The sequence below is a fragment of the Ursus arctos genome, unplaced genomic scaffold (assembly GCF_023065955.2).
Source record: "Ursus arctos isolate Adak ecotype North America unplaced genomic scaffold, UrsArc2.0 scaffold_13, whole genome shotgun sequence".
Lineage (NCBI taxonomy): Eukaryota > Metazoa > Chordata > Mammalia > Carnivora > Ursidae > Ursus > Ursus arctos.
The window spans coordinates 27509484-27534248 of NW_026622797.1; the positions used below are offsets into that span (position 1 = coordinate 27509484).

The 24765-nt window shown below is 37.7% G+C and overlaps 1 protein-coding gene and 1 long non-coding RNA gene across 3 annotated transcripts in view; both read right to left on the minus strand.

Moving 5' to 3' along the window:
* PDE7B (phosphodiesterase 7B) overlaps nucleotides 1-24765 on the minus strand; it is a 314282-nt gene that overhangs the window by 110900 nt on the left and 178617 nt on the right. The gene's annotated exons all lie outside the window — the stretch shown is intronic.
* The window catches only part of LOC130543532 (uncharacterized), a 28873-nt gene continuing 5750 nt past the window's right edge, over nucleotides 1643-24765 (minus strand). Inside the window, exon 2 of the long non-coding RNA XR_008958938.1 lies at nucleotides 1643-22977. This is a non-coding gene — a long non-coding RNA (uncharacterized LOC130543532). The remainder of the gene's footprint in view (nucleotides 22978-24765) is intronic.

The window sequence follows — 24765 nt, forward strand, 5'->3', positions numbered from 1 at the left end:
AATTTTGTTTTCATTGGTTATTTTCAATATATTTATTAGGTTGTTAAATGGAACCATGTTGACTGCCTCCAGCCAAGTTTTCTCCAGTGCAAATGGCACATTAACTATGCAGCTATAGTGAAAGTAGTCAGTACTCCTAGGTGAGATCCTAAAACCGAAATACCGATGGGCAAGTCATGAGTGGGTCGAAGGTTCAATGAGATCTTTTCCAAACCTCTCTGGTTTGGAAATATAGTTAGAAACCTCCTGGGGTCAAAACTTCTGATGAGATTCCTGGAGCTTCTTGGTCCAGGCGTGGGTTTGGAATACTTGGGAAACGGCCGACCACAGGGATCTCAAGGCTCCTCATTCTGGCTCGGTTGGGAAGTGCTGAGCTGCATGAAAAGTAGGACACTTGAGGGGGTTGTGGAGACTTTTTCAAACCTCAACAGGAATTTCAATTGTTCGTTTGGGCAAGAGTTTGGGTTTGATTCCTATGTAAGCCCAAAGAACTTGTTTTCTACTGACTTTAGATTTTTGGATTCAAATTGTAAGTGTTCGAGTAATATGATCATGTTGGAATATCAATCCATCATAGTATTTTAGTTTGATGATAATAAAAAGTCAATGTTTTGCAAATTTTTAGAAAAAGGCAAAAAAATGACATTCTAAATAATCAGAGAGAGGGGGAGTGGGAGAGAGGGTATGCGTGTTAGTAATTTAAGGTATATAAAAATTACAGTATTTTTTTTAATTAATGATTTAGGGGTAAATGAAATGTCTATAATGCTATCCCATCTGGATCAGTTACTGAACTTTTAAAAAAGAATAAGTAAGAGTACACCGAAATTTTTTTCTTTGAATATTATTCATGACACTTGATTATGCCAATATTAATGATTTGAGAATCTCATATTAATGAAATCATCTAAAATGTGAAAAATATATTGAGTGGGTGTTCATAGAGCTTAATGAATATCTTACCTGAATGTCATTGTGAAATAAATAATTTGCCTTAATTTACTGATTCTAATTCAAATGAATTCAAATGTGATGGACTTTTTCTCCTGTTAATTAAAATTTAAAGACTCAACCCATTTCTAACTGAACTCTTCTGTGTGTCACATCGAAATGATATGTTATCCACTGTTTTTGAGTTAAGTAGCTGTTTCTTAAAGTTGTTTTTAAATCTTGCTTTTGCTTTTTTAGGCTTTGGTCCTTTAAAATACAGTGCAGTGTATTCAACTGAGAGCTTCATTGCCTGTAACGTAATGTGCATGCTCAGAAAGAGCTGAGCACTGGGGGGATTTCTCATTTTTGCTATTTATCAGTTTAATATTCTGTACATTTTGAAGTCTTTTGTGTTCATTCTAGCTTAAGTTTGTTGTTTGAATAACACTTTTTTTTTAATGTCGATTCAGAGTGGAGATAGATGATCTATCAATTGACTGGTAGCCAGATAATAGAGAAAAAGATATGCTACCTCTAACTGAATCTGTTAGCGTTATATTTACGATCCTGAATTTATTTTTTAACACTTATTTTTGCGATATTTTTACCAAGGCAATTCATCTCTGAGTTATTTCCTGATGAAGATTTCATGATCTTATAACACAGTAATAAAAACAAAGAAACAAACACAAATTTAAGATCATTTTTCACATTTTATAATTGTATATTTAAAAACTGAATTTTCAAAAATGCTAGAAATGATTCATTGAAAAGACCCAGTTTATTTTAATTGGCTCGATATTAATTTAAACCATTTAAGATAGTATATTAATAGTTGCTTTCTTGAATGCCTTTGAAATTCTGCACATTTATACAGCTTTTTGAATAACAGTCTTGCATTTCTGAGACAGTTTTAAACTGTACTATTTCAAGAACTGAAGTTGAGGAAAAAATCATGACTTTCTGTCTGAGGACACATTCACTGCTGATTATTTTCTAATTATTCCATGGGTGCAATCTAACATGACCTCACATGTCCATACTTTACACATGCATGTGCCGTCACACACAGTCTTTCAAATGGTTTAAAGGCTATTTCCCTGCATGCACAGAGCATTTTCTCTCTCATGATTTGTTCCTATCTGCTTACGGCTTCCAGCTTCCAGCTTCCCTGCCTTTAAAGTTTCATAGTACATTTTCAAGTCATTTCAAAATTGTTTTTCCTTTGCTATGTGGAGTAATGCGATGTGGGCAGCTAGCCATTGAACTGTTTTTAGGATTAAAACATAAACCACAAACTTTCTTTTCAGATTGCATTTCCATTTTTTCTTCTCCTGAAGGGAGTCAAGAACCAGAAACTCACTTCTAAATTAATTAAGAGATCATTGTTTGCTGCTTTTCCTCTTCCTGACCTTCTCTTTTCATTGACTCTGAAAGGGAAGTGTGTGCTGCACTCATTTCAAAGGAATGCTTGCAATTTGGTGGTAGATTATGCAAACTCCAATTAGTGATCCACAAGGTGTTGAAAAAACAGGGCCCCGATGTGTGGGAAATACTGGGCAGCTCACTTCCAGAAACTTGAAAAACACCTTCCTTGCTTAGATGTGAAGCCACATCTGTATCAACATGAAATCCTGCTCAAAGTCACATCGACAATAGTTGAAATGGAAAACAAAGAAAACAAACAACCAAAGAAGTAAAACACCTTAATTCTAGTTATGCTTGGTGCATTGAAATCCTTACATACTGCTCTTCAAGTCTTAATTAGAATGTCCTATAGAGTTTTAGGTTTTATAATTTAAGTACTGTTCACTTTTCAAGTCATTCACTTCAATCACAAATATTAACGCTCAGTGTCGGGTGTGCCCCTCTTCACAGAGTGTGTAGCCTAGTTGGGGGCCGGGTGTGGTGGAAAACAACAGAGGTATACGGCTAGCATTTAGAAATGGGAATGACCTTCATGTGGTCTCATTTAGCGCTGGGATCATTTAGTCTGGAGGAAAAAAGGTGAACTGTTACTACTGAAAATTTTTTAAGATGAAAAATTTTATATGTATACCTCATCTGTATTATCTAGAATGATTCTGTGCATAAGGGAGAAAGATATATTATTTTCATCATGTAAAGGAATTCCTACAGAGATCAGAAGTGGTTGTCCAGAGGAGGACTCAGGGAATCATCGACAAAGATGCAACAGGAATTCATATTTCTCTGTCTTGAGATTCTTGCTCTATCTCCCCATCTCTTCTGCTTCGGTTGCTAAGTGATGCCGTGTCACTTCTTTTTTTTTCCTTTTTAAAGAATATTTATCTTGGTACTTTATGTGACGGAATATACTGCATACCTGACAATTTTTTTTTTAAAACCCTTTACGTTAGATGTCTGTTCCTATAATTGGTTTGCATCTGCACAGTGAGAGAGCTGAACAGCTGTTCTGTCTGCAGCCCAGGCCATGATTATTCCACAGATTTGTCCAAACAGTCACACTCTCTGAGGGCTTTGCATTTCTCACAATTTATGGACGCTCCAATAAGAAAATGGTGGCTTTGCAAATGAGTATCCACAAGGTTTCCTTTCTGTTATGGACTGAGTTCAGAATAATCCCATGTACTCTGATCACACAGGTGCCTTCCAGAAGGACCAATCAAACCTGAAGAGCAAACAAGGAATCCAGGCTGTACCTCTGCTCTTAGAGCTCATCAAGACACCCTGGAGGAGCCAGGTTAAAATTCCCGGCATGGTACTCAGCCTCTGTGCAATGGGGATGGGGGAATGGCTATGTTGCCTTGCAGGCACTTCCTTCTGGATTGTGACTAAGTAAGACTGACTAAAAATAAGGTAAGAGCTCCATGTGGACATGCTTGGATGAGACTTAAAAAAAAAAAAGGGAAAGAGAAACTTTTATGGGGACGTTGGAATGTGAGAAGCTTTGAGGAAGCCCTGTGGCAGTGATGTGTGAAATTGATGACCTGATTGAAACCACTAGTTAGAACTCTGAAAATCACAGGGGAAATACTATTTTCATAATATTACTAAGAACTGATAAAAAAAGAACATAACTTAGTACTTGAATCTGAAATATTAACTGTTTGATGACAGTTGCTACTCTAGAAAACTGATCTTTCTGAAAGCTATGCCTAATCAGATTTTTTTTAAATCCAGAACAAACTATTTGGATAAAAACATCACATAAACATCATTCAACCAAATCAGGTACACTGCATTGTATAACTTAATAATGTTATTTACCATACATTTGTGTACCCTGAATCCCGTTTGCCGTTTGGGTTTAGTTTGGTCCTTCTGGAAGGCAACCCGTAAGGCCTCAGGATGTGTGGAAGGGGTGGGAAGATTCGGAACAGGATCCTGAAATGTTCCCTAAACTAGAGTTAAAAGAGCAACGTTCCTGAAGCCCTGAGAGTAAACTGGATGCTTGTTGAAGATTGCCACTGTTGGCTACAGAAGATGCAACGGACCCACAAAATAATCAGATCAAGCCCAAGGTCTCTTCTTAAATTAGCCGACACTTATAACTTTTAGCATGACTTCTCATATGAGAGAAAAGGGATGACAATTTCAGTTTTTCAAACTGTTGTATTCCTGTGACAGCCTCAAAGGTAGTTTTGTGAAGCAGATGTTTAATTTGATAAGCTTATTTATAAATACTGGCGTCAGAGAAATGGTTAGTCGCATGATGATATGACGTCCTCAAAGTAAACTGAGAACACCCTACAAGCCCAGGTTTGGGCAGCGTTCCCAGGTAGCTGCTGTCAAATTCTCCTGTCCCCAGATGAGTCCAAGGAGGTGTCTCCTTCACTTGCTTCTAGGCATGTGTGAAATTGTGCTTTGTGATACTTGGGCTATGGGTTGTCTGTAAGCGTGAGGTATGCATATCCTTACACACAAACACATGCCATTCTCATAAACTCACAAGCCATTGGATTCTCTGTTACTTGCATTTGTTTACCACTTATTCAAAACAAATATTTGTTGAGCATCTACCATGTGCCAGGCATAAGTGACAGTACTGTTTCTGCTTGGAAGAGGCTTGTAGTATTCAGGGGGAAGGTAGAAATTAGACATACAATGGCAAGTGTCATGAAGGAGAATGACGGGTACGATATGAGTATGTACTTAGGACCTAATCTATTAGAGCCATCAGGAAAAGATGAAAAAAAGTAATAATTCAGCTAAAGACAATGAAAACAATGCTTTATGGGCCATGGGAATTGACTCTTTTTTAGAAGGAAAGGAGATGAATGGAGCTGATTGTCTTACCTGGATTATAAAATTCTTGGTGAAGTTTCCAGATATGAAGTGGAGATAATTACATGAGACAGTTGAGAAATGAGTTGGGACCAGGCAAGTAAACCAGACAGGACTTAGCCTGAGACCCTCATAGTTTCAAGAGGAGAACCGTCTCCATTAAAGACCCACATTTAAGGGAAGAGGTGGTTTGTTGTTGATTCCTCCATTTTGAGCCCCTTGTCCCCAGCCTCTTATTCAATGAACTCCCCACCAACAGAGAAGCAGGTGGGTAGCTTTTGCATTTATGAGATAGAAAGCTGAAGTGGTTTTTTTTTTTTTTTTTTTTTTTTTTTTTTTTTTTTGCCTATTGTTCGGTGATTTTTGGCTCCTCATGCACAGACAGAAAGTAATTATAATTTGGCTTGTTTCTCTTCTTTCAAAGCATTTGTTTGACCTGTTTGTGCTTTTCTTTACAGCAGCAATGTTAATACAGCTGCACTTTCAGAACAATTTTCGCTACTAATAGTCTTCTGCTGCACACTAAAAAGAATCCCAGAGTAAAAAGATGAATGGAGTTGTGAATTAAGGAGTTGTGAATATTTTCATAGTTTCTCACATGTTAATAGAATCCAAACCAGATGATATTTCACACATTGTATTACATATTAATCAATTAAATGCACTTTAATAAGTACCTGTCTTGCCCTTGGCAAATGCATGTCGGAGGGAAATGTATTATGTAGCCAGGACATATGAAATATACTATAGTAACTATAGCATTATCTAGAAGGCAAAAAAGATGCTATGGGTTATAGGTGCAGAGGTGTTTATTACTGAGATATCAGGGAAGGCTACATGAGGGTGGTAATTGAGTGGATCCTTGAAGGATAAGGGAATTTGGAAATTAGAGGGTTGGGGATGAGACATGAATGTCCACGGGGGACAAATTTGAGTAAATGTTCAGAGGCGGGAAATAACAGTGAGTAAGAGAAACACAGGCTGTCCAGTTTTGTTGGCATGTAGAAAGTGAGGTAGAGAAGTGGAAACTAAAGAGTGGGGTCGGCTCATGGTTTGTCTTGGATGCCAGATTCGTGGGGAGACACTGGAAGATTTTGAGGACAATGGCAAAAGCAGAGCTATGCTTTGGAAAGAGTAAATTGTGTTAGAACAGATTCGCCTTTAGGAAATGTTGACAACAGGGAACTCAGGAGTCTATTACAGTGGCCTACGTCTGAAATAGGGAGGTCGTGCCTTCCCAGGGTGGTGGAAGAAACAGGAGGGAGGATATGGATAGGAAATAGTGATGGGTATATATATAACTGCTTTGATTTTGTGAGATTTTGTTGGTTTATTTTTTAATCTCAAAATATCCAATTATGGTTTTAAAGTGGCATCTATGAGCTTTATCAATTAGAGAGCCAGATTCTCCATGTGCCCCTGGGTGGATCATGTGACGTTAGCTCAACTCTGCTTACTCTTTAGGCTACTGGTGACAATCCTGTAAGTCCTTGCATTATTATTTCCCTGTATTCACTTGAAATTCACCTTCACATATACTGTCCCTTCTAGAACCTCTTTTTTGTAGTCAGGGTAATTAGTATTCGTGTTATTTTTACAGAAAACCTGCCCAAGGCCATAACAAAGACCCTATTATAGGTTTTTTTCACTCTTTTTTATTGTCTCTCAACCTACCTCAATTTGACCCTACTAAGGTCTTGAGAATCTAAAACAACAGAAGAAAATTTAATCCAAACTCAGGTCAGGGTGATCAGTCTCTGCTCCCTTGCCTCTCTTCCCCATTCCTCCTCCTCACCAAGATGGCTTAGAATCAACGATAGATTCTAGGTGCATTCCTAGGACAACTCAGCCTTCAGGTCAACCTGAGACCGTGGACACAACTTCAGACCCATTCTAGAGAGGGATTTGGATGTTAGGTTGGGTCAGAGCCTAAATGGGCATTAGAGGTGGAGAGGGAGGGATGGCAGGAGGGAAGGGAATCTTTCAAGACCCCAGAGCTGCTGTTCTTAGGCCTGAAATAGACTTCTTCTATTTTGTTTACTTGGTGATTCTTTAATGTGAAAAACCTCCATGAAAAGAGGCTGTGTGCCATCTTGACTAATAGGGTGTGATCTGGAGATCCCCCATGTGAGTTCAAATTCTGCTTTTCTAGCTGTGTGGCTTTAGACAACTACCCTAACCTCTCAGTGCCTTAGTTCTTGTATCCACAAAATAGGATACAATAGTCCCCCTTATTTATTTCTTTACTTTCTATGGTTTCAGTTATCCATGGTCAGGAAGCAGGCGATCCTTCTTCTGATGCAGTCAGAAGGTCTATAGTAGCCTAATACTATGTCACACAGTACCTACACCATTCGCCCCACTTCATTTCATCCCATAGGCATTTTATCATCTCATGTCATCACAAGAAGAAGGGTGAATACAGTACGATAAGATATTTTGAGAGAGACCACACTCATATAACTTTTATTACAGTACATTGTTATAATTGTTCTTTTTTATTATTGCTGTTAATCTCTTACTGTGTCTAATTTATAAATTAAACTTATCATAGGTACGTATGTACAGGCCAAAGCACAGTGTATATAGGTTCAGTACCATCTGTGATTTCAGACATCTACTGGGGCTCTTGGAATGCATCCCCCATGGACAAGTGTTGGGGGACAACTGTAATAGGACTTAACTCATGAGGATGTTGTGAGGATCATCAAGAAAGCATTAGAACACCATTCAGTTCCTAACCACGATACACCCTTAGCACTGAGGGGTTAGGTCTCCAGTCCTCAGTGCTCTCACAGAGTTCTGCCCCACTCTATCATAGCAAGCACCATACAATATTTCATTGTTTCCATTTTTTGTCTTTTGATTGTGAGCATCTTGAGGGCCGGTACAATAACGCTAATATCCCATGTTTGAGGTTTGACGATGTTAGCAGAAACAGTGCTCACTTACAAATGAGAAGACTGAGGTCTGAGAGGTTAGTTTGCCAAGAATCACATACCTAGAAAGCAACAGACCAGGATTCTGGTCTGTTTATTGAGCTGCTGTCTCAATCACGGTCCTGTAGTATATTAGTCGTAGTCATCTTTGTACCCCCCTGGCCCTGGTGCAATGCCCAGCCTGGATTAGTACTCATTTAATGTTTGATGAATGGTTTTGGTGGATTTTACCCTATGGGTGATTGAGTTTGGGCACATTTCATATGTCCTGTGTGGGGTAGTGCTAAGTAACTAAAAGCATTGAGAGGTGCTGTCCTCCAAATTTTATATCTCTTTGACTTTCAGATTTGGCAGGTAACGCTATCTTTTTTTCTTACAGGAGGGAGGGAGAAAGGAGGATGACTCATTAAGGTTAGGTTAATTGCTCAAGAATTTCTGATCCCAAACTAGTCTCAGAGCTTCCTACCCAGAATAACTACCCTTGAATTAGTGTAGAATTTTTTATAATCTCTGAGTAGACTCTCCTGTAAATAGTGCTGTTAGCACTAATGCTGATTCATTCAAAAATAAAGCTGTTTGTTACACTACTAGCTAATAGCTGAATTTATTTAAGAGTAAAATCAAACAGAGGGTGGCAGTCAACATCATAGCATTTGTCTCATTTGTGTATATTCACACAGTCAAGAAATCATTACTGTGCATCTATTATATGGCAGCTGCCAGGCACAGCACACTGTTCTAGGAAATAGAATGAATATCCTCCTGCCGGGGAGGCAGAGTTGCACGTACTGGCTGAAGGAAGCCTTGGGTCCAGGTACGTGGAGTTGCGGAGTACCCAGGGCCGACCTGAAAGGGCATCCAAAATAATTCAAAGGACTTCTTTTTTTAAAGAAGTGATTTGTATCAAGGGATATATATAAAGTAAAAAGAACCCTAGACTTGTCATCGGAAGCAGAGGATTGCTATTCCAGCTCTGTTTCATAGTAATACAACTCAGACTTTACTGAGCACATACTCAGTGGCAGGTATTGCACAAAGCCTTCTCATTTGTTATTATTTTTAATTTTTAAAAGAGCTTTATTGAGATTTCATTGACACATAAACATTGTATATTTAAGATGTACAGCTGATGTTTGGATATATGTATATATACAATGTGAAATGATTATCACAGTCAAGATAAATAACATATCCATTATCTCTATGCAGTTACCACAGTGTGTGTGTGTGTGTGTGTGTATGTGTGTGTTAAGATTTAATTTAAGATCTATTCTCTTAACAAATTACAAATATACGATACAACTGCTGTCACCACACTGGACATGAAATCTTCTCTATTTATCTTGCACAAATGATACTTTGTACCCCTTGACCAACATCACCCCATTTTTCTCCTCCCTTAGCTCTTGGCAACCAACATCTTACTCTATGCTTCTATGCATCTGACTGTTTTAGATTCTACATATAAGTGAATTCATGCAGTATTTCCTTTTTGTGTCTTCCTTATTTCATTTGGCATACTGTCCTCCAGGTTGATTGATCCATGTTGCAAATGTCAGGCTTTGTTTTTTTTTTTTAAGGGCTGAATAATTTCCATTTTATATATATGCAATTTCCATCACATACATATAATTTCCATTATACATATTTTTTCATTTTTCTATCTATCCATCATCTACCTGTATTTCATTTTCTTTATCCATTCAGCTGTCCAATGACATTTTAGGTTTGTTTTTTTTTCATAGCTAAAGCCTTTTTATCTAATCTTTTTTTTTAGCTCTGTTCTGGGACAAGTCTCTTACACAACCTGAGCCTCAGTTTCCCATTTGTGAAGTGGAGTAATAATTCTGTACCTATTTACCTCACTGAGTTGTTAAGAGGATTAAAAGAAGTAATATGAGTCTCAAAACTCCTTGTGCACTCTAAATTTTTTCAATAAATTTGCTTTTATTACCACAACTTAGATTTTCTTATACTTTGTACTTTTTTCTGATTTCTTGCATTTCTTATTCTGCTAATAAGATGATTTAGGTTCTTGTTTACATGCTTCTTCTATAAAGCTGATATCTAAATATCTATTCTAATTTGGCTATTTACTTATAAATATGAATTTTAACATATTAAGTTTTCTTAAAGTGGGCAGTAAAGAAGATAGGGCAAAGGACAGAGAGCAGGGGAAAAATTACACAAATAAAATGGAAGCAAAAGAATCAGTCCTTTCCTCCATCAAAGTCAGGGACAAGTTGAAGGTCTGGGATTATGACCCAGATTTAGAGATAATCCTTATCCAGGAAAAAAGCTCTGCAAATAGTAATTAGCTTAAAAAGGGGGTGGGAGGATATATTGGATATTTATTTTTATCAACTAGATTTAAAATAATTATCTATTTTGATTCAGAGGTATTCTAACTTTTCAGCTAATATTTGACATCAGAATATAAGGTTTTGGACGGTTGGGTAATTTTCCTGCTTGATTCTTTGATTCCAAACTGGATTGTAAATTTTGACGAGGAGGGGCTGGTAATTTGTATTTCTTCATAACCCTCTCTAACCTTGGCAGAAGTCTGAGTTCTGGTGGATGGAATGGTTAATTTATGGCGAACACTTTCTGTAGAGTGATGTCTGATGCTCCTATTATCAACATCACTATTTCCTTAATTAAAATGTAGGATTATTAGCCTCTTGTATATGGAAGCAGTTCATTTATTTCAACTAGGAGGAGGTGAGAGATAAAACCTTGAATGCGAAATAGTCTTGAAAACCGAATGGCATGATTTTGGGAAGATTAATCAAGTGGACTTGAGGATAGTATTCAAACAGCCACTATGTTCTTGGAGTTTGCATAATTAAAACTTAGAAATTTATGCCTCGCGTCTAGGCTTTTCCTGCTCAAATGAAGCAAAGTCATCACCTGCTCTTGCCAAAGTTGTCGTTCTGAGCTTAAATCAAACATGGGCTCTGTTTCAAGTGACTGTGCCCTCCCGTCATGGCTCCACCACGACTCAGATCTGCAGGGCTTGCACTTTGACTGGCTCTGGTGCAGAGAGGGGAAAGTTTACGTCTGCATAGCAAGTAGGAAGGTGTCTTTTGATTCTATGTCCAGGGATTGATTAATTCTGTATAATGGCATTGAGGAACTAATGAGAGATTGGAGCCAAGGATGGAGTCTGCATTAATTCTTCCGCCTTCTCTCTGCCCTCGGAAACGAGTCACTTTTAACTTGTACCCTGTAAAATTGCTATTAGACCACCGTTGGTCCAAAGCACAGGTCAACTTGACATGTCGGCACTGCTCACTCTGAACAACTGCTTGGAGTAGCTCGCTCATAATTCATGCATCAGAAAAGTGGATTGTGTGTATTTAGGTTGCTGATTTCCAATCCTATTTCTGATGTTTTCATGACAAAACTTACAAGCCTTATGTTCTATTAGACTATTCCTTATATAAATCACTTTTCTTCTTTCAAATCAGTGTCTTCAAAGGAATTCCTTTGAGGTCTAGTAGCACATAAAGTAAATGGACATGGTATGGTACATCTTTTCCGAAATCTGTAAAATGCCACCTACCCCCATCCACGTTCCCTCCCTTTCTTCTTTCCCAAATCTACATGTTGTTTAGCATAAGAGGTCACCAACCAACACCCGAGTTGATAAGAAGTGAAGTGCTTATAAACCTCCTGAATTGCTTATAACACTGGAATATCATATATCAGGACTGCTAATGGATAGTACATTCCAAAGTGGGATAATTTTGACTAGTTCTATTCCTTTAAAAGCAATTAACCAGATAGTCTTTTTCTTAATTCCTTTTGACTGTTATTTCTACCTTGCTGCTGAGTTCCCAGGAAATAGACCTTGGAGGTGAGATGGCCTTTGTTCAATGAACAGGCTGGTAGTTCTGAATAATTTCAGTTTTCTTTGGCCATTTTGGGATGAACAGTTGTTATATGTTTTCAGGTTGTCCTTTGTCTCCAATCAAAGGTCATCCAAACTTTGAAATCTCATGAGGAAAACTAATGGTTTTCTTAATCATAAGTAGAAGACATTAGCTCCTGCCAGTTTCATTAGGAAATAAGCTATTATGCTGACCTCTTTACAAAACCCCTGGTTTCTAAGAAGCTTCTCTCCCTGTGGTGTTTTGGAAAGGTCTGCTGCTTGTCAAGAGTGATCAATCTTGATTCCTAAAAAGCTGTGGCTAGAATTCTAATGGCAACATGTTATGAATTGGCTTTCTGCATTACAAATTCTAAGCAGATATCATCCCAGCAAAATGGAAATCTAGAGACTGGATTCAAATCACAAAACTCCTGGTGATTAGCTAGGTTTTTGACATTAGGTGGTCATTCATACCATAAACAATTGACTTCTCAAAAATGAGAATACAAGCCTCTCATATTTTAACTTATTTTAACAAAGGATTTAGTTGACAAAAATACCAGCAAATTCAACATCCTTTTAGAAATTACTTTTGCATGTACTTTGACTCAACCAAAACTTCAACTCTGTACCTCCAGCCCAAACCAATTTGAACATTTTGGCAATTGTACAATTAGAGGTATTAGGTTTTCACTGTACGTACTGATGTGTAATCGGTAAAAGTTGGATTACAAATTAGAAGTAAAGAATACTTTCAAGATTGTATCACTGGAATTGAACATGTAAATAAGTCAAAATTCTGTTCTATGACTTTTCTCCTCACTTTATTTATGACTCAGAGTAACGAAACTTAGATGAAGGAATGTGAATTGAATAAATGCTCCCTGCTATTCAAGGATAAGCTAAAAAGGCAACTTAATTTTTTTTCTGGTAATTATTAGAAATAAGAAAAGTGTAGGACAATTCGAATTTCCCTGATGGCTAATGATGGTGAATATTTTTTCATGTGTCTGTTAGCCTTTTGTATTTCTTCTTTGGAGAAATGTCTGTTCATGTCTTCTGCCCATTTTTTGACTTGATTATTTGTTTTTTGGTGTTGAGTTTGAGAAGTTCTTTATAGATCTTGGATATGAGCCCTTTATCTGTAATGTCATTTGCGAATATCTTCTCCCATTCTGTGGGTTGCCTGTTAGCTTTGTTGACTGTTTCTTTTGATGTGCAGAAGCTTTTCATCTTGATGAAGTCCCAAAAGTTCATTTTTGCTTTTGTTTCCTTTGCCTTTGGAGACGTGTCATGAAAAAAGTTGCTGTGGCCGATGTTGAAGAGGTTACTGCCTATGTTCTCCTCTATGATTTTGATGGATTCCTGTCTCATATCAAGGTCTTTCATCCATTTAGAGTTTATCTTTGTGTACGGTATAAAAGAATGACCGAGTTTCATTCTTCTGTATATAGCTATCCAATTTTCCCAGCACCATTTATTGAAGAGACTGTCTTTTTTCCATTGGATATTTTTTCCTGATTTTGTTGAAGATTAGTTGACCATAGAGTTGAGGGTACATTTCTGGAGACTCTATTCTGTTCCATTGATCTATGTGTCTGTTTTTGTGCCAATACCAGCTGTGCTGGTGATCATAGCTTTGTAATATAGCTTGAAATCAGGCAACGTGATGCCCCCAGGTTTGTTTTTCTTTTTCAACATTTCCTTGGTGATTCGGGGTCTTTTCTAGTTCCATACAAATTTTAGGAATGGCAAAAATTAACAAGGCAGGAAACAACAAATGTTGGAGAGGATGTGGAGAAAGGAGAACCCTCTTACACTGTTGGTGGGAATGCACATTGGTACAGCCACTTTGGAAGACAGTATGGAGGTTCCTCAAAAAATTAAAAATAGTGCTACCCTATGACCCAGCAATTGCACTACTGGGTATTTACCCCAAATATACAGAGGTAGTGAAAAGAAGAAGCACATACACCCCGCAATGTCCACAATAGCCAAACTGTGGAAGGAGCCGAGATGCCCTTCAACAGATGAATGGATGAAGAAGAAGTGGTCCATATATACAATGGAATATTATTCAGCCATCAGAAAGGATGAATACCATCATCTTCATTGACATGGATGGAACTGGAGGGGATTATGCTAAGTGAAATAAGTCAAGCAGGGAAAGACAATTATCATATGCTTTCACTCATATGTGGAACATAAGGAATAGCACGGAGGATATTAGGAGAAGGAAGGGAAAACTGAAGGGGGGAATCATAGGGGGAGATGAACCATGAGAGACTATGGACACCGGGAAACAATCTGAGGGTTTCAGGGGGGAGGGGGATGGAGTAGCCTGGGATGGGTATTAAGGAAGGCACGTGTTGTAATGAGCCCTGGGTGTTACACACAAATAATGAATCATGGAATACTAAAAAAAGGAAATGAAAAGAAGAGAAAAGAAAAGAAAAGAGAAAGAGAAAGAAAGAAAGAAAGAAAGAAAGAAAGAAAGAAAAAAGAAAGAAAGAAAGAAGTGTGGGATAATGATCATTAGCACTAGCAGCATGCTAGGTGGATTATCTGTCTTAATCCTCAAAGTAGTACCATAATGCAGTTTCCATATTACAGATGAGAAAACTGAGCACCAAAGAGTTTAGTAAAGATGCAAAGTCTGACTTTAAAGCCTAACCATAATAATTCTGAATTAAAGAGAAGTATCTCTAGTGATAGGGCTAAAAGAGGAGGGTGTAGGAAAGTAGGAGGTTATTAATTTTTCATAAGATCTAAAAAAGAAGATAAATCAGAACCACAAAATTTATAAAAATGGATACGATATTTCCCAAAGAGCTGAGAATTGAAGGCTTTCTAGGAAGAGCGGTTCTGTATATCCTTTAACTTTTCAGCTTTGCAGGGCAACTGCAATTAACAACGACCCTAGAAAGAACTCAGTAACCTCTAGGGTGGCCCCAGAAGCCTTTAAAGCATATGAACCTGATTCAAAGTAATTTTACGGTAGCCAGTATACAGCATGCCTGTGTTCACACACATCTTAATTCATGCTTGGTTTCCAATGTAAGGATAAGGTTGTTCAATTTGGTTAGTGTGACCAAGATTGGTGATATAAATGTATAGCAACTTTTGATAGTCAAAAACTCACCTTAACCTTGGTGAGCTGTAAGGAAGAGCAGCTCAGCTCTAAGAAGCTAGAAGATACAGTATGTAAGAAGTCTTCCTAGTATGTCCAGATACCTCCTCCTTTGACTCTCTGGGCCACCTTTGGCATTATCTGGGTTAGGTGTCCTCTTTCCTTTCTACACTCCATTGTTCTTTGAAGAAAGCAGGTGGTACTCTGCCCAAATGTGTCTCCTCTCATCTTTTAGTCTTCCACTGTTTTCCCTACTTATTTTGCAAAATCATTGTCCCGTGTATGATACTCAGACAAAGCAAGGGCCCGTTTTTTTCTGACATTAATCTGCTTCCTTTAGTGCCTCCCCCGCCCCTGCAAACCTCCTTGGTAGGTTTATTTGGAAGCAGTCTCGGAAAAGATGTCTGACTGCAGCTCTCAATATACTTAACACCCAGCTTCTCATCGCTTTTGTACTAAATAGGAAGAAATCTACTTGTTTTCATACTTACTGAGTTTTCTTAAATATAATATTTATCTTTTATTATAAACACATACATTCTTCCCAATTTTCTGAATCCTTGGGAAATATTATAGAGGATGTTCACTGAGTAGCATGTTAGGCGGAATGCGGGAGATGGGTTCAAATAAAATGAAAATATGTTCAGATATTTATTCTGAACAGTTAATCAACATGCATTTTTTTGAGTGCCTACATGTGTTCATACACTGAGGGAACAGAGGTGAAGGAAAGGGCTTAGCTGTATTACTGAAGATAGAATAGCAGGTAAAAACAAACAAACAAACAAACAAACAGGAAAAGCCCCATGAGCTAACTGAGACACTTGTCAATGTGTACAGAACAAAATGACTAGTCTGAAAAAAAAAAAAAAAGAACAAAATGACTGGCACAATCAAGGGCAAATATAAAAATATTTCTACCATCTAAGTGGAGGCATTTGTTTCTTAATTTTTCTATTCCCATTTTAAAGATTATAAGAGTAGGTATGCCCATTACGAAATGAGTAGAACTGTGTGAGCTCCATGTTCCAGGGGCCTGTGGCCTAACTTTCTACATTCACAAGAGCTGAGGCTTACACTTCCCTCACGAGGCTAGACTCTCCCATCCTCACTCTCTGCGATTGTGTACACATTCTTGACTCCTCATTATGTTAGACTACTCCGAAGCCACAATCTGGGGCCACCTCACCTTTGGCTCCCAATTAAATGGTCTCTATGGAGTCATCTTTCACTGTCTGTAAAACTGCAGTAGATGGCACACCTCTTCCTATCTGCTTAGAGTCCTTGGAAGGACACCTCCATCATTATACCATGTCATCCGTATCATACCATATCATCTAACCATTATCATCCTCCATTATAAATATCATATTATATCATCATATCATCATTATCATCAACATGATAAGAGAGCCGGGGAAAAATGGTTTTCCCCCCAGGGAATTTTCCTGGAGATCATGAGTGCTATAATTGTTTCCCCTCTTTGCCCTGTCTGCTGGAAAGTTTAGATCTCAGTTTTGCTCTGTTACTTTACGTAATTATTCTCCTTCCCTCCTACTTTACTATGAAGTTTTTGTCTTTCATTTTGAGAGAATGGTTTTATGTCTTTGTATTCTTATGTTTTGTTGCGACTTTTTATAGGCATACAAATCTTTTTGGAAACAGGTAGATGCTGTATAAATAAGTTCTTACTCTCAAAAAGATTTTTTAAAAAAATTTATGTGTAATGTAATACTGATTTAATCTCTTCCACCATCCTCTGAACAGCCTATCCATGTGCCTATTATCTAAAGGTCAAATTCTATAGTTCCGATTCTGAAGTTATGAAAACTTCTCAGAGGGAAGTGTATGCCCCATGTCCTTTATATCTAACCAACCCGTACAAAGTTTGTTATGGTGGGCAATGGAGTTATGATGGGCAGTGGTGGTGGCCAAGGAAAGTTGATAATAATGACGGTTGGAGTTAATGACTACTTTAGCATATTCTGGAGTTGGTAACGTAGCGCTTCGTGTATTCTCAGAGACAAATCATAGCTATCGCTTAGTTGTCAAGATTGGCAAAGTTAACTCTAGGAAGCAAACTCCTTTTGAGACAAGCCAGAGTTAGTTTTCTTGTGTCTTATCAACGGTCAGCTTCATCCAGAGTTTATCATGCACGAAGCCAGCTGAATTCACTCTCAGAACAATTTAGAGGCTCTGTGTAATGTCTCCGAATACCTTACTGTTGACACTAAATTCATAATTCACAATTTCAGGATATGCTTCTTGCGGGGAAGAGAGAAGGGCAGGGGCAAAACAACAATGTGCAAGTTCAAAGGGGCTGAAGATGCACTTCGGGTATTTGGATTGGCACTCCGGAGCTCGCGGATGCTTGCGATTGCTTATCTGACTTATCTAAACTGCTGACGTCAAAAGAATTAGGCTAGAAATCTTATGATTACAGCTTTTCTTGTGATCTTTTCTGGTATTTCCTGTTTCCTGTCAGGCCAAATATACTTCGAGAGAGGGTTATTTTATGGCATTTCACCGTTTCTGCCTCAGCTAGACAAGAGGTACAGGAGGCATGAAGTAAAAATAATTAAGAACAACATCAGAAAACTCTGTCAGCCCCCAATACCCCCACGCCTTCACAGTCACTGACGTTTCTTTCCAACATCAAAAAACGTTTCTGCAATGGTTCAGAGTAGGGTCTTATTTTTAATGGAACAGGTCTATTGTTCATTAAAAAGAAGAAGCCACTTGAATTGTATTTCTGACTATTACCTTATTTGGGTGGTAATAAGCAGGCAGGCTGTGAACGGCATAATGCAGGCAGTGAAGAAGGCTTTTGAGAGGAGAGGATATAGTTTCAGAGTAAAAAGGAGGAAAACCGGCCACCAACGGTTACACTTTTCTTTTAGGAATACAAACACCTTACAGAAACAGGAAAGAAAAAAAAAGTGGCTGGGGATGAGTTTTGTAAAATCTTGCCTAAATGTTGCCAAATCTTCAATGTGCTTTCTGAGCTCAGCACTGTTTGCAAAGAGAGCCTGAGAGGTTGAGGGGTTCATCCTCAGTGGTTTATGGGCAAGTGTACCATAGACCCAAGCTTTCAACCGTCACATGCACTGGCCCTGTCTGGCCCACCCTCCTGAAACTCTACCTCCAGACAACAATGCAGAAAGAAACAGAACTATTACACAGGATGGCAGTAACATTTCATTTCATTGATGATGGTTATAGCAGCTACCATCAATATTTATCTCATATATAACTCTCTTTAACCTCACAGTCCTGTTTAAATCCTTCATCTGGTATTCTTTTCTGGCGAACAGCTACCCATTTAGTACATTGCAGGCACTCCAGATGGGGAAATTCACAGAGAGGGCTTGGGACTTGCCCAGAACAATCTATAATCTAAGTTTGGGAACAAGAAAAATGCATGTATACACATACATGTATGCATTTACGGGTATGCAGACACTTCTTGCTTGTGTAAGACAGACACCACATTTATAACGCAATCACAGAGATGTTAGTGCTGGGGAGCGAAAAGGGCAGTAAATGAGATTTAGAGAGTTTATCATGTGGAGAGGCATTTTTGGAGTTTGACCATGACAGGCAGCATGATTGAATCAACAGCATGGTGGCATCGAGGGACCTAGAATTGGCAAGTATGTTGTTTAACCTCTGTGGGGTCTCAGTTTTCTCATCTAAAAAAAATGCAGTTGTTTAGATGATCTTAAAGGCACTTTCCATTATAAAATGTTAAGATTTCTCCACTCTTTCACTTAAAATTTTTCAATGGTTCTACAAAAGTTAAGGGTTCTTGTCCATATGCAACCAGTCCCATTAATTCTGTTTCCCACTATTTTTTTTTACTCCAGACAGCATACCAAGCTAACTTGACTAATCTCCATTTCCCAATCATTTCTTTTGCTTTTCTGCCTTTGTACCTACATTCATGTTAATTCCTTCACCAGAAAGATCACTTTGTCACATCCCGTTGAGATCTTAATGATCTTAAAGACATAGCTGTCATGACCAGTCACTCTAAGCCTTCCTGGGTTCCTCTAGAGAAGGGTGAGTTAAAAATGAGTCCTCAGTGAATCCCCATGGAGTATCTACCACACTTGGTTTTGTTTGTTTGTTTGTTTGTTTTTTTGAGAGAGAGAGAAAGCAGGTATGAGGGTGGAAGGGGGGGGAGAGGCAGAAGGAGAGAGAGGGAGAGAGAGAATCTTGAGCAGGCTCCATGCCCAGCACAGAGCCCAACGTGGGGCTGTATCTTATGACCCTGAGATCATGACCTGAGCTGAAATCAAGGGTTGGAAATTTAATAAATGGAGCCACCCAGGCACCCCACATACTTGGTTTGTATTTGAGTACGTGGTTTTATCTAACTCATACATTATAAACTATAAAATCACATTACAAAAATAGTGTTTTTCTTAGATGTTTTCTCATCCATTCTGTGGCACCTAACCTTGAAATAATTGCTTAAAAAACATGGAAACCTGAAGACAGGAAGAAATATAACTTGGCAAAGTAGGAGGGATAGACTGTTTTGAAACTGTGAGGATAAGTTGCATCAGGTCTTGAATTTGGGGAAGTGATGAGCATGGATGGAATGGGAGGTCTGGATGGAAGAACACGAGGAACATAAATCTTTCAGGGCAGGTTGGTATCAAGTGTTAAAGGACTTTGACTTGATGATTTATGTATTATTTCTTGTGGTTCTGTATGAAATACTATAGCACTTGCGAAAGTTGGTTTGTAAGTTAAAGGGAAAGTATTTATCATTTTGAAATTCTTGATATTTACTAAGTATGGTCGATGAACACCACATTGATGGTTAGAAATTCATTAGTATCCTTACCCCAAGTCTAAATCTCCACCTTTAGGGCGATCCTTCTAAAATGTAAAATTTATCATGTCACTTCCTACTAAAATTATTTGAACCCTTCTCAGTATCTGGAGGATATACTCCTTAGAAAGGCAGAGGAGGCCCTGGGTGATCTGACCCCCAGACTACCTCTCTAGTCTCATCTTTAGCCCTCCTCCTGATATATTTCCTATCTTAGGATTTTGGCATTCCCTAGAATTTCTTGCATTTGGTCCTGCTGTTTCTTCTTCCTGCAATGTCCTCTATCTCTTCTTCATTTGGAGGAATGCAACTTACTTTGCATGGTACCTCAAAAATCACCTCCCCTCTGAAAACTCTTTAACACCCATCATACCCACAGAATTAATCACTCTCTTGTGTGGCGGTATAGACTTTGTGTTTGTACCTCTAGCGTAGCATATGTTATTTGCCGAGCTCTCTCACTCCCTTGCTTGTTTGCTCTATCTATATATCTATGTATCTATTATCCATCCACCTCAACTTTCCTGATTCACAAATTTTTATTTTCTAAGGAATCAAGACAATACTTGGCCCATGATAATCAATAAATAAATTAGGTTAAATAAGCAGTCTTTGTCTTTCTTCAATATTCTGACAGAGTATTAGTTCTACTGAATCTTGAGACATATGCCCTTCTGTCTTGATATCAGTGAGTTGTTTATATGTCTGTCTCTTCTAACAGGTCACAAGCTCTTTTCCTTCTGCTTTTCCCCCTGGCATATAGCACACTGCTATACACTGAGTAGATGCTCAAAACATAATTCTTTAATTGAATTGCTTTGCAAGAAAAACCTAGAAATTTGAATTATTTCCCTTTCTGAATATCTTGAATAAATAACCAGCAAACGTAGGCCTCAATTTCTTCTATTTCTAAGTTGGGAATAAGTCCTTTTTCAACTGATACTTATTGTGTAGTAGAAGATGCTAACTATTTATATGTACCATTAAAACATTTTCCATTCTGTGACCTCCTAGAGCGTTTCTAAATATTTTTGGAGGGTTGGGATATCCAAAAAATTTTTTCAAAACAAAAACTTTTTAGTTCAATTTTGTCTATTCACGTTCTACAATGCATTTATCACCAAATCAAACAATATGACATTTAGGACTAAAGAGGGTAGAAATTGCTTTAGAGTTTATGAAATTTGGTGAATTCATAACTCTTGATTTTATATATCAATTTAATTGACAAGGAAATCTTTTCTTCTGTTTTACTGCAGAATTAGGGATTGACCCAAGAAAAGCACTATGTGACTCAACTAATATTCAAAGGAGAAAATGAGGGCAAAAAGATAGGTGTACCCAAACCTTGAAAGAGTTATAGAGAGAAGAATAGGGAGGGAGGCAGCAGTTTCTTCATATTAGCTACCATGGAAGATGTAATAATGATTCCTGTTACAATGCTAGAAAAAAACAGTGATCCCTATTACAGTGCTGGCAGCCTTATTGTTGATCGCTCTCACTTCTCCTGGTGTCTCCCACCCTTTTTCTAGGAGACAGAGTGCACAGAAAGGAGAACAACTCTCAGAAATTTCCATTGAGCACATTCAAGCAATGAGAATGTATCAGACTTGACCAGAGTATAATGCACATATGTTTATGATGACAATTCCAATATGTATTAGATATAAAACCTCAGCTTCTGATGTGGAAACCAGCCAGAAAGGTGTGACTTGTACACATCATGTTCTATGCATTCCAGTCATTCAGTTGAACTTTTCAGTGTCAAAGTCCTGAGATGGTTACTGAAATGCATGTGTATATTTTAACAGAAAGAGAGAGGGAGGTAAGAGGGTACAATAATTGGGTTCAGCATATGCATGGGAATGTAATCAAAATAAATAATATCCAGCATGCAATACTCAAGTATAGGGCCCAGCAGGGTAGCTCAATCAGTGTGTAATGGAGATAATATTTTTTGAAGAGGGTGTCAATATTCATCATTTGACCTTCAGAGTGAGAGGGGTTTTTATTCGTTCGCTTTGCGTTTTTGTTCTTGTTGTTTTGGTTTGTTTGTTGGGTTTTGTGTGGGAATTTGCAGCAGAACAATACACTTGAAAACTGGTCTTTGTGGAGAGATAAAGGGACTCTCTACATTCTTTCATTAGATCCCATTAACATTGAGAGTTAGGCTTGCAGGTATGGTTTCTTGCCCCTTCCGCATTGAGGCTTTCTCCTGGGAAGGAGAATATGGTACAAGGTAAGGCCATCTACACCTGACACCCTAGAGAATTGTGAGGAAGAGAGTAAAAGGTAGAAGCCAGTGGCCAGATGAACTTGCCTTGGACCCCGCATCTCAGGCTGGCATTTTGCACTGTGTGCAGTAGGCACATTCAGGGGTGTGTGGGAACCCAAGGCACATGTTCACCCAGAATCACCTTGGAGAGGAGCAAGGGGTGGGGGGGGAAGTGTTTATCCAAAAGAAGTAATTTAATCTGGAAAAGATTGACCTCCGCCATGATAATTAGCAAGTATAAATTTTCTTATCCCATTAGGGTGGTCTAAAGAGGAAGTTTGATTAGTTGGCAAAGAGAAACAGGCTATATTTTATTGTGCATTTGAGCGTGGACATTTGAGATCTCTGTTACAATTATTTTCAACAGTGACTGTTTCCTCTTCATTTCTTATGTGTTTTTGATTACACTTCTTTTACTTGAATCTAGTTTCTTTGTAGTGACCTCACCTCACTTCCTTCCCCTTGGTATTCCACGGTTGACTCCTTACTTGTCCCTTTCTCTTCTCTTTCTAAATAATTTTCTCCAGCAAAATCTATCAACTTTTTTCAGTGTATTTTTGTCACAGATCCTCTAAACAAATATGCCTTTTAGTTTTCAGAAGTTCTCATCAAGGCTGTAGAGATTTGTGTGAGATATTTGGGTGCCATCCAAAAAGAGATTCAGAAGGACGAAAGAAAAGAATCTTGTGCCTCAGCTTTAATTCTAGAAGGAAGGAACATCTGAGGATGCAATGGGAAAAGTTCTAATTATTGCATTATATATGTCTTAATACTCTTGGTTATTTAATTTGCCTTTTCAATACCTTGACTAAAGATTTACATTTATTTCATCACATTTATTACATTTATCATTATGTTACCTTACATTTATTTATATTTATCTCTCACCTCAATTTTATTTCACAATTTTCTGGTTTTCTACCTTTCAATTTCTACTACCAAATACATGCAACTGCTACTCAATCTCTCTTGAAATTTGTCCTTTCCTCTCTAGGGATTTTACTTTTCTGCAGTAAGCCTGGCTCTTTCGACTCAGTTTTAAGGACATACACAACTAAATCTTGTTTTGTCTTTGTCAACTATGCCTTCCAATTGCATACAAGGCCAACTTTTAAGTTTTATCTTGTTGGTAATGATAAGGACCATGACCTACAGGCTCTTCTTTAGTACTCCCCCAGCACCGTGGGAGAGTTGAGGAAGTAACACAATGCTCAGAACAGGGGCTTGGTTTAAAATCTGCAACATACCATGCCTAGTGGATTTTTTAGGTGCGAAGAAGTACTCTGAAGGAAGGATCTCTAATAATGTTGTAGTTTGAAGAAATTTAAGTAAGTGTAAAGATACAAAGTTCTCCTCTTGGGTGGTCTCTTAGCATTTCAGACACTGAAGTCAATTCTGAAGAGAAATTTATGGAAAGGCAGAGAGAGATAAATAGAAAAAGAAAGACTGTCTACACTGTGTACAGATGTAGGCTAGGGCATTGTATTAAATCACAAGTACTTTGAACTTTGCTTACTCTTTTTGATATGGTGATATGAATCTACTATGTACCCTGAAGTATATTGATAATTAAAGAGTGAGAAAAATCAGATAGTAGAAAAGAACACACAACTTCTTCATGTTGCTTCTGTGAGTTGAAAAAATAACTTGGAGCTTTTGGTCTTTCTACAAGAAAGCTTCTAATGTTTCTCTTTTAGAAATTAGTCAGATGCAAAAGTCAATGCTTTGCTGTCCAGTTAACCAGACTTGTTTAAAAAAAAAAAAGAAAGAGAAAAAGAAAAAAAAAAGAAACTGTTTTCCAGGCAAAGAGCAGAGGACGTGGGAATAACATCCTCCATTCAGCTCCATCCCCTCAAAAGCTCATTTGTAGGACCGGGTAAACACACACCTTCCGTATTCTATTTTTGAAATTACATTGAGGAATATACAGACTGTTATCTGTCAAAAAAAAAAAAACAACTTTTGAAACTTTAATTGATATAAAATGTTCCAAAATGCATGAACAGAGTAATTATTTTAAAAGTATATAAAAGCATTCATAATTTGTATGCATTTGCTCTCAAATTTTATAATTATCAGTACATTTCAACTTCTCTGTATGAAGAGAGAACTGTCTCATATTAGTTTTGCACATACTTCATACCTTTTTAATAGTTCTGAAGTTTACTCGTGTATTCGTTTCTTTTACTTTAAAAGCTATAATGATTAATCCTGATCCTCTGCCAGAATATAAACTTAAAAATGGTTCCATTAAAAGAAATAACCAAAATTCATGTTTTTGAGTAATCTGTGCCTAGAAAAAAATGTTCATTCATGCATTTAATGGCAAATTGTAAGCTATGTTGTTCTTTCTGATAATTTCCCTTTTTTCACGTATCAAAGTACATTGAGTGGTTGACATGTGAAAGATGCTAGGAAGAACACAAAGAAAATAGAATGTTCTCTGGGCTCTCAAAAAGCTGAAAATCCAAGAAAGAAGGAGGAAAATGTACATTAATTATAACAAAG